General features: G+C 37.7%; 2 long non-coding RNA genes across 2 annotated transcripts in view; one reads left to right on the plus strand and one right to left on the minus strand.

The window, feature by feature from the left end:
• LOC107602486 (uncharacterized) overlaps positions 1-6,604 on the minus strand; it is a 27,499-nt gene extending 20,895 nt beyond the window's left edge. The window contains exons 1-2 of the long non-coding RNA XR_001611044.1: positions 6,591-6,604; positions 2,115-2,121 (exon numbers count right to left, since the gene is read on the minus strand). This is a non-coding gene — a long non-coding RNA (uncharacterized lncRNA). The remainder of the gene's footprint in view (positions 1-2,114; positions 2,122-6,590) is intronic.
• Positions 1-7,956, plus strand: part of LOC107602485 (uncharacterized) — a 35,637-nt gene extending 27,681 nt beyond the window's left edge. The window contains exons 2-3 of the long non-coding RNA XR_001611043.1: positions 1,589-1,699; positions 7,879-7,956. This is a non-coding gene — a long non-coding RNA (uncharacterized lncRNA). The remainder of the gene's footprint in view (positions 1-1,588; positions 1,700-7,878) is intronic.
• The last annotated feature ends 2,913 nt before the right edge of the window (positions 7,957-10,869 follow it).

Genomic DNA, 10,869 nt, shown 5'->3' on the forward strand with positions numbered 1-10,869 from the left:
TATATATATAATAATTTATTACGCGTTTATGTAGGCTATGTATTATTATTATTATTATTATTATTATTATTATTATCAGATTTCAATACGGACATTTTGTGGACAGTCTTATACGGTCACAATCTGAGGTCGGTTCTGATTTATGGACGACGCTTACACTCAATCACCAATTCCAGCTCCTCCGACAGCACGCTAAACTGAGGGCAATGTGTCCACTTGGGCTGAAAGCCGGTGTTAGGTTGCAGCGCAGTAGCATTTGCCTTATAGATATAGCAGACTCTGAATACAAATGGTCTTCTCTAAGTGTATGCTGTATCAATTCTCACCGCTCACAGGTAGAGTCTGTCTGTATAAATGCTTTATCTTTTAAATGGCACATTTAACCGCCCCGATGAAAACAATCACTGAAAGTAATGTGTTTAGCTTTAGCTTATTTGACCATTTAACACGCCCCCCTCTACAGACAGAGATTAAATAAACATCCACGTTGTAGCCTAAATACTGTACATATATTGTTCACGTTTCTTGAAAGATAAACTAGGCCAAGGCAGTGTAGAAAATATTAGAAATCCGCTTTCATTGTGGATCGGTTGTATCTTAATATTTAAACCTGCTAAACTCACTTATTCAGTCAGACGCTTTCCAGAGCGCCGCTTTAATGATTGTTGTCAAATCATATGATTAATGACTCCACAACTGCAGCATTAGCTGGAACACTGAGTTATTTTATGTTTTTTTTCAATGACCAAACAGACATAAGACACAGGGAGGACACGTAGTATATAATATAATATAATATAATATAATGTTCTTTCATATTTTGTCAAGGATTCTTATGTGTGTGTAATTGGTAGGTGACATAAGTGAATGGCATAAACAATACATCTCAGTTCCAAGTAATTTCTGATTTTTACGAATTCTTTCAAATAGAATCAAAACATCAAAAAACAATTGTACATTGTTATACAAAATGGTTCATTTTGAGGTGTGTGTATGTGTGTGCAACATCCTGATTAAATTAATCATCCTCAAATCCCTAAACCTCTAAATTAGAGTAATTTGGGAGATAATTAGTCCTGCATTAAGTCATTTGCGGAGACCAATATAATCTGGTTTTATTGCTTTACATCTGTGGTACAGAGTTACAAATAATTCTTGTGCGAATATTATGCAAATTCCCACCAGGCGTCACACACATCCTCAGGGTAACTTTGAGAAATAATTAAAATGAATGAATACATATAAACACACATATAATAAATTTAACCTATAATATTATCGAAAATGCAATTCATGATGATAATTTGCATTTGCCGTGGGCTGCAATGGTTTGTAAATGTATAAAGGTGTTTATGAGCGAGTGTAGAGAATGAAAAGAGGGTGTTTGTGTGTGTGTGTGTGATGCTTCACTTGTGGTCTCCATGGTCTTGTACAGCACAGATGAAGGTTACCAACTCTCTGTGTCAGTGTGCAGGTTACGGTTTCTGTGGTCACAATGGCCTCTGTCTAGGTTTAAATGTCTGTGTGTGTGCCTGAGTGCAGACTTTGGCTCAGGCTTATTCTGATATATTACCATTTGATCCTTCAGTTTCCTGCCATTGATCAAACCCCACCTATTCAGCTGATGGGCCAGAGGAGAAACTCGATCACCTAATAAGAAAGAAGCAGAGGAGAGAGAAAGGAGAAATTGAGAGAAATGGTACAAGCCTTCACCACAGCCTCTTCTTTTTTCCATTCTTTCCTAAAATACATTCCCCTCTGTGCATCTCAGTTTTACTGTATCTGCTTTACATTTATACATACTTAATTCATCAGCAACATAAGCTGCCTGTGCTTTGCATTCAGAAATACTATCAGGTGATTGACAATATTTAGCTTATATTTAGCATCTTTCCAAAACTACAAAGTGTTGTAGTGTTCACACACAGCAAAACCGTCATGTATATGTGTCGCTTAACTACAGTCATTACAGTATCATATTTACTTGATGGTTATTAGCTGACAGATCTGTCATTAAGGCAAATATCAGGAGAGTGGCAGTTCTGTGGACTCATTTTACAATGACATACATCATCCTTGTCTTCTCTTTTACACTTTTAAACACACATACACACTGAGACACTGAGTGACAGTAGATCAGCTCGCCTGGCCTTATGGAGGTCATAACCCACACCATCTGGATCTGATCGCGCCATGCACAGAAAGGTGCTGTTTTTGCAAGGTATAGCCTCTTTAGCAGTGGGAACCTGCTACTTAGTGAGTCTCATATTGGACTGTTGAAGCTGGGCATCTGAATGCATATTCATACTTCTGTGCTGCTGAAAGACAAGTGTAATGTTTGGAATTAGTGTATGGAAAATTCAGATGTTGGCACATTTTTTGTGATAATTTAGCCGTCCAGTGTAAATGTAGAAAACATTATATTCTCCCATGTGAAGAGGGAACGAAAACAATGACATAATTTTTGGTCTTTTCCTGTAAAAGAAAACGTTGACCTGCGTCTGTCAGGAAGCTGTTCAAGTCTATGCTTGGCCTCAAGAGCTCAAGTCATTCACTCCAGCGGTGTAGCTGTCAATTACTGTCCTTATCGGCTTACAACTGGAGAAGGTGAGCGAGTGACAAACCTCTCTTTGAGGTTTTAGGTTACACAATATGGTGGTAACAAACTGTCACTGGGCTCGTCGAAGAACCTGGGGAATTCCCAACGTGGGTCAATGCACATAGTGTCTGATTCCAGAAGGTTTGGACAAGATTATCTCTTTGCAATGAACTTAAACTTCAAGATCAGTGTATTCAGTATTCAAAAGGGGTTTTTAGTCCATATAATGCTGTGAATGCTCTGCATTCAAGAGAATGAATTTGTGGACTGGCTAAAAAGGAAAATTACTGTAAATTTACTTGCCATTTGAGGTGTAACATAAGGATTACATAATAAATTGTTAGGAATACATACTGTATGTATGTATGTATGTAACTGTAACTGCCAAACAACAGTAATTTTCTGCAAATCTGTGCCAGTTATGGAAGGATTTGTTTGATCAGATCCACTACAGCTTTGCCGCCTATGCTCTATTGGATGAATCGTAATTGTGAATCACTTAACCAAGTGGAAAAGTGTGCTGTTGCTGCAAGATCTCGATTACTGAAAAGCACATTGCATTTGATGTAAGCTAACTCAATTGGAAAAGTGTTTTTTGGTTTTCAAGCAAAGGTAGGGCTGTGCGATGTGGCCAAAAAAATGATCATGATACAATTTTTCATATCAGTCGATATTGATAATTATCACAATAAATTTCAAATATTTTTTTCTTTAAAGGTTAAAGGCAGATTTTCTTTTCCAGTTATTTTACCTTAACAAAATAAATATCTTAATAGAAAAATGTATTTCTTCGTTTCTGCATGTTCTAATTAGTGATATTGTTTCAATTTATGAAACAGGTTTGTGTTGCCTGAATTTGAGGATACAGATCTTCAGCACAGTTTGCAGTTTTAGTAATTTTTTGTCTCTTAGAAATGCACATTTGACAGTCGTTTGAGCTGACAGTTGAAGTAGCTTGAGTTAGGATGCAGATGCAAATTTATCTTCATTATCAAAAAAAGTATCATCTGTAAAAATTGTAACAACCTTATTTTCATATCATGAAATTTCATTATTCTTACTGTTTGAGTTTTTTTGTTTAATTAACCATTGGTCTTCCATAGTAGCATACATTTAGATCATGATAACCACAGTTAAAACCTCCATACCATAGTAAAACTGTATCTGTATGGTTTTTAGGTATTGTATGAAAAACAATAGTGTAAATACATTTCATATAAATGCACAAACACTATAGCTTAATCTAAAAAATACTGTAATTATATTCCATTACTCCTTTAATACATGAATGTCCCACATTTTTTACACAATACCATAATGCAGTAAGTATTACTACAGTAAACCCATGGTAAATTATGGCAATTTGTAGATTGAAAAGCCTTCTGAGTGTATCATTGCGCACAGTGTATCTCCTGTTTGTTAGCACTGTTTCATCTCGCTTAAACTAGTTCAAATCACACGCTATTTTAGTTATTCGCTTAATTCAAGCGAATTACAATGGATCTCACAGTGTCGCGTGACCGAGACTCATCAGCGAGTGAATGCATCTGCACTAGTAAACTCGCGCTGCGCTGCCGTTTGAACTTAGAGATGAGTGGATAAACAGTCCATGTGGCGTGGTTCAAATGTTTCGTTCCACTTTTGGAGCATAAACGTTATATTGAACATTTATCGAACTCTTGATATCGTTTTATTGAGGAAATTATCGATTTATCGCCCAGCTCTAAGCAAAGGTAATTTTGAAAGTCCACTGAAAACATCATCTTACATTTTTCTTTTTCTTTTTGTCATAGACAAATTATGTTACAAGTTACAAATTATTTGACAATATGCTTGAGCAAAATAATTTTTATTCCCCATGCGTGACAAATATTGTGTGTAAGCCTGTGGGAAGGCATTGCCACCTGAAGGTTATTCCTGGTGGCAACAGCACTACATTTAAATCAACACCTGCCATGCTGTTTCTTATTTGATTCTCTGATAAATTAGATAGCGTATCCAGTTAAGTCATCGCATGCCACTGGTATTCAGAGTGTGAGACTATTGCCATTGAAGTGAGGATTGCGCTAAAGGCTATGTGTTGATCTGTCTCTTTTTCCTTGTTGACTGGATTTAAAAAAAAATTCTAGACTATTATTAAGTACCACTGCAGTAAATCGGTGGCACCTTAAATGCTGAAGCCGAAATATGAAGTTGGGTCTCAGTAGCCCATGTCCTTCTGAGGAGTCTTGTGGTGCCCTTGTCACAACGGCACTGACAAATAGTCAGGCTCAAATAACAGCACACTGCCACTGTCAGTTCCACAGAGACATGTAAACAATATTTTGATGAAACTAAATTAAGCGTGTAAACGTTTCTCTCCAGAACCACAGCAGACCAGCACACTATTCTACCTGTCACTGCAGTTGCCTAAATTTCACATTTCTTTTGCTTTGTCTATAACTTTTGAATTATATAGCCAGAGAGTATGTGAGGCAGTGAACAGAATCAGGCTTACGCCACAAAATGTATGTAGATGGGAAAACTGTGCCAATTTGAATCTAAAATATGAACATAAAGTGTTTATGATTTTATTCCCCTATATTTTTCTGCAACAGATTTATTAGATTATGTAGATTCAATTTTAATTTTAGATAGCATTTTTTACTGTAACATGCTGATGTTCAGGATTTTTGAAGCATAGCACATTATTGAAAATATCTTTTGTATAATTACATCCTATTTAAATATTAAAGACTTCGAGAGAAAGTCAGAAACTGGTGTTCAATAATGTAATGTTCAGCAAAACACCCTCTTTATTGCACAGCTGCAATTTCAGTTGATATTGATATCATATACAATTTTAAATATATTCAATGCAATGTATCCAAGTGATGTCAGTTTATTAAGCTATAAGGAAGATATTTAGGTTCTACAAAGAACAGTTTTATTACCAAAAATGAAGCAATCTCAATTTCAGATTTAGCTTAAAAAAGAAAACATCGCAGCAAATGATCTGTTTGCAAAAGTCTGTTAAAAACCTGTTCCTAATTGGTTAAAACAATTTCACTGTTGACCAAAGATCACTCCAAAGCATCAATGGTTGCCATTGTTGGTGAAGAAAAGCTGAAAGAAATGGGAAGCAATAAAACCACCCAAGGGCTCAGATTTCTTCCTCTTTATTCATATCTCCCTCTAAAGCAATTATCCATTTAGTTTGCTAATTTAGCTTTTCCTTTTCGTCTAGCATGAAGCAGGGAAAAATTAAGACCTCAAACGGAGAAAAAAAGACATCTTATCAGAATACATCAGCCTGCCATCATAACTGTAAGTGATGGTTATTACTCTAAGGGTCATTTCACTGTTTATGCTATTTCACAATATTGTTAAGCGGCTCGTATTTTACTTGTGACAAAACATCAGTCTGTATCTTTTCAGCAGAATCTTAAAGTAAATAAACGGGGCCCTACCATAGCACTCCCCTACTGAGAGCAGCTACGATTGCCCCATCACTCTTTATTATTTCTCTAGTTCACTTCTTGCTTTTATGCACTTTATTAAAAGCTGTAAAGTTAAGTGTCTTTTATATAAAATATATACAAACTTTACTTTATTAGACCACAAGCTATAGTTTTACTGTTTGACAAGAAAATAAGTTGAAGTGGAAAAGGTCACATTGCTCAGCTCAATCCAGAAGGCATTCAAAATGTCACTGTATCTGGCTAAAGATATCCTTAACAGCATCGATGCATCAACAGAAGCCGGACAGATGGGCTAATGTAGGTGTAATGCAACAAGCGGGAGCATGTTTTTATTACCACGTAGCCCAGTGTTTGCGCAGTTTCTTGATTTTCTAAAGCCCACGATGACAGGCCCACTCTTTGAGCCAAGCCCCAGCAGATGTCCAAACATGGGTTAATGTAACCAGCAGGACCCGTGCACCCACCAGCACACAGAAAAAAACATGGTGGCCAAAGCAGAATTACTCAAATGGAATAGCCAATGATTTCACACATCTAGGAAACAGAGAGTTTAACGTAATGGTGTTGTTTAACAGTTCTAAACAAAGCAGACCATCCTTAGCCCAGCGCAATCCCGAGAGGACGCATTTATGTGACTTTCTCTGCAGGAAGCATTGTGATCAGTCGCTTGACTTCTGACCCATAAGTGAGGGAAGTGAAGGAGGGAAGTATGTGCGTGTGGGTTTCAGAGCCGTTCAACCAAAGTAAATGTATATCTTCTATACATATCAATATTACTATCACAATTAAAAACTATTTAATTTTAATATATTTAAAAATGTAATTTATTCCTGTGATGGCAAAGCTGAAGATGCTATAAAGGAAGAAAGTGAGAGAATGTCTGAGACAGAAAGGAAAAGGGAGCTCTGTGTGGATGGATGGGCCTGCAGGCCGTAGGGACCGGTGTAACAGCCTCTCATTCTCAGGTGTCCAGTCGATAACTGATGCATTATTCTAGAGCTCTGTGCCGGTTTTGGGTTTAAATACACATTTTCTTAATACAACATGACCCCATTTCCCTCTCTCATTAATCATGAAAAGCAGTTAGACTGGCCCCCTTGGTCTCTGACAAAGGGGGCAAACCTACTGTTGAACCCTTCTCACACTGCTCACATTGACTCTTATGGGCCTGTTGACTGATTACAACTGCTGGTTGTTCACAGTGTTACTAAAAGTTAAAGGGATACTCCTCCTGAAAATGAAAATCCTCTCATCATTGACTCACCCTTATGCCATCCCAAAGGTATATAACTTTCTTTCTTTCACAAACTGAGGTTTTTAGAGAAATAATCCATCTCTGTGAGTCCATATAATGAATTGGTCCCTCAAAGCTGATGCTTTAAAAAACATGCAAAATGAACACCACTGTAATCCATGCACTGAAAAAAACAATGACCTTGAAACAGTTTTCAATAAATTGTTTGCGAATATCACAAATAATCATGAGGAAATGGCATTTAACACATTGAAATAAATCTTTGTAATCTTTACTAAATCCATTTTTTACAGTGTTTGACCCCAGTTGATTAATTTGTCTTCAGAAGCAAAATTATATTTGTGTGAGAAAAAAAATACTACTATTTTTAACTTTTTAAAATATAAACCATTGTTTCCAGCCATGAGGGTGTGTAAATGATGAAAGTATTTTAGATGGAGTATTCCTTTAAACTATGTTAAACTATACATTAATTTATGTGTTTAGTTGTGGCCTCAATATAAAACCTACTAAACCTAAAAGGCCTACTTTTAAACTTATTTATTTTTGTATTTCCTGTTAAGCCTAAACCTGGACATCCTTGAACTTGAAGGGCTTCTGCACAGCACTGCAACTAATATGCGGTTTCCAGAGCATTTGGGTTCAGTATCTCTTAAAGGTACAAAGCCTTAAAAGCCATCTGCCTCTACACTAATTCCTGTGGTTTGTAAATGTTTCATGAAGTTTTGTCTACTGACATCTGTGACACATGCACGTAGCTATAAGACACACGTGAGGGGGTGATTTTCTCATTATATTTCAGGTCTTCAGGACTTTGTCATCAGCTCATGGATTCTAGTTGTTTGCTGTTTGCAATTGGTGTATTTCCAGTCACCCACAAAAGCTTGTCCGTTCTCTTACCCAGCAGCCCTCAGTCCTTCGGTAGTCACATGTGTCAGATATTCCGCTGTGACTAAACATTTCTGCTCCCCTTGGTATACACAATTTGAATTCCTCAATTCATCTTATAAACTTGTTTGTGTAAGTAAACACTGTGCCTTACGGATACAGGTCACGATCATTATCCATAATTTCAACAAAATGGTACCAGGCAGGTCTTCAGAACAGGCCATGTGTTATGTCTGATGGCCAGACAAAGAGGTAATAATGGCGGTATTTTAAGCATGCCGCTATGTCAATAGTTGTAATGTTACCCACACATGCATACACATGCGCTTTAAATGTTCAAATTTAGTTAGACTAAAGCTGTCAAAAATTTAAAATGTTATGTAAACACTTTATTCAGTCTGAAAAGTGTGTGTGTGTGTGTACATGTGTGTGTGTGTGTGTGTGTGTGTATATATATATATATATGTACACACACACACACACACACACACACACAAACATTTACATTAACTATAAATACATTTACATTTACTCTATACGTACAGTTTCAGTTTTTGCAATTGTAATGTACATTTTGTTCAAAGATTATTGTCTGTTAACAACGTATCTTTCTATGTTTGTACCTTTCATTTTAGTTGGACCATAGTTAGTAAAAATTAAAAATGTAATGTAAACACTTTAGTCTGTCTGAAAAGTACCAAATATATTAAACCAATTAAATATTTGTGTACATAATATAAATATTCAAATATTCAATAATCTTGTTCAAAGATTATTATATTATCTGTTAACAATCTATCTTTGTACGTGGTGTTTATATAATGTTTAATAATATCTAATGTTGGTATATTGGCACAATTTCCATTTTTTAAACACATATCCACTATTTTTATGTATTTTATTTGTATTTTTTTTTTACAGTTGTACTAGACTGAAACCGTACCTCAGACCTCAGTGTTGTGTTTTCTCTGTAAGACTGTCTGAAAGACAATCCTATCTATATTTGTTTACACATTGTGTCACATGTACTTGGACTGAGAGGAGCCTGGCGATGAAAAAACCTGCTGTAGCTTGAACATAACTGTGTATATTATTGTACTTAGATGTGAACGATAGTTGTTGATGCTGCTTGTTTGGCGATCTTTTAATCTATTGCCTGATTATTAGAATAGTCAACAGCTAGCGTAATATCCCAATTCATCATTCTATCTCACAAAGTTATGCTTTCACCCCACATCTTAACGGAAGTCTCTGTTTTCCTTCTCTCCTGGAACTGGGACTATCCCTCTCGACCCCCATCCCTCTCCCATATACAGACTGTACCACTGCTTCATTTCTCTTTTTCCTCTCGCTCTTTCTCTCTCTCGCTCTCCCTCTCTGCCTCCTCCCTTGGTGCTCACTTGGGCGGGCAGCTGAATTCCTGTGGGCTATCCGGTTACCGGTTGCCGTGGAAACCGGTGGGAAGGCAGCTCCATTAATCATTTAGAGCGCGCCCGAAGTGGAGGTCAGCCTGATTGCAGCGGATAGGGTATCATCCCTGTGTCCCACCAGGGACCTCCTTGATTTGAATTAAAAAAGATTAAGCTCACCCCCCCTCGTGCATCCCTACCACCGTGGCCCACCATCATCATCGGCCCAGCCGTATCATGTGACCATGCTCCACGGAGCCACGCGGATTAAGAGATCGGAGCTATGCATTTGTTTTTTAAACACATATCCACTATTTTTATGTATTTTATTTGTATTTTTTTTTTACAGTTGTACTAGACTGAAACCGTACCTCAGACCTCAGTGTTGTGTTTTCTCTGTAAGACTGTCTGAAAGACAATCCTATCTATATTTGTTTACACATTGTGTCACATGTACTTGGACTGAGAGGAGCCTGGCGATGAAAAAAACCTGCTGTAGCTTGAACATAACTGTGTATATTATTGTACTTAGATGTGAACGATAGTTGTTGATGCTGCTTGTTTGGCGATCTTTTAATCTATTGCCTGATTATTAGAATAGTCAACTGCTAGCGTAATATCCCAATTCATCATTCTATCTCACAAAGTTATGCTTTCACCCCACATCTTAACGGAAGTCTCTGTTTTCCTTCTCTCCTGGAACTGGGACTATCCCTCTCGACCCCCATCCCTCTCCCATATACAGACTGTACCACTGCTTCATTTCTCTTTTTCCTCTCGCTCTTTCTCTCTCTCGCTCTCCCTCTCTGCCTCCTCCCTTGGTGCTCACTTGGGCGGGCAGCTGAATTCCTGTGGGCTATCCGGTTACCGGTTGCCGTGGAAACCGGTGGGAAGGCAGCTCCATTAATCATTTAGAGCGCGCCCGAAGTGGAGGTCAGCCTGATTGCAGCGGATAGGGTATCATCCCTGTGTCCCACCAGGGACCTCCTTGATTTGAATTAAAAAAGATTAAGCTCACCCCCCCTCGTGCATCCCTACCACCGTGGCCCACCATCATCATCGGCCCAGCCGTATCATGTGACCATGCTCCACGGAGCCACGCGGATTAAGAGATCGGAGCTATGCATTTGTTTTTTAGAGACTCACTGAAACATTAGATGTGCACAGGTGTCTACAACAAGGAGCCCAGGAGCTTGTGTAAGAAATGGACAAAGACCGTGCGCACCCCTCCTGGGCTTATACCGCTATATTTTCTTT

The sequence above is a fragment of the Sinocyclocheilus grahami genome, unplaced genomic scaffold, assembly GCF_001515645.1.
Source record: "Sinocyclocheilus grahami isolate Dianchi unplaced genomic scaffold, SAMN03320097.WGS_v1.1 scaffold328.1, whole genome shotgun sequence".
NCBI lineage: Eukaryota > Metazoa > Chordata > Actinopteri > Cypriniformes > Cyprinidae > Sinocyclocheilus > Sinocyclocheilus grahami.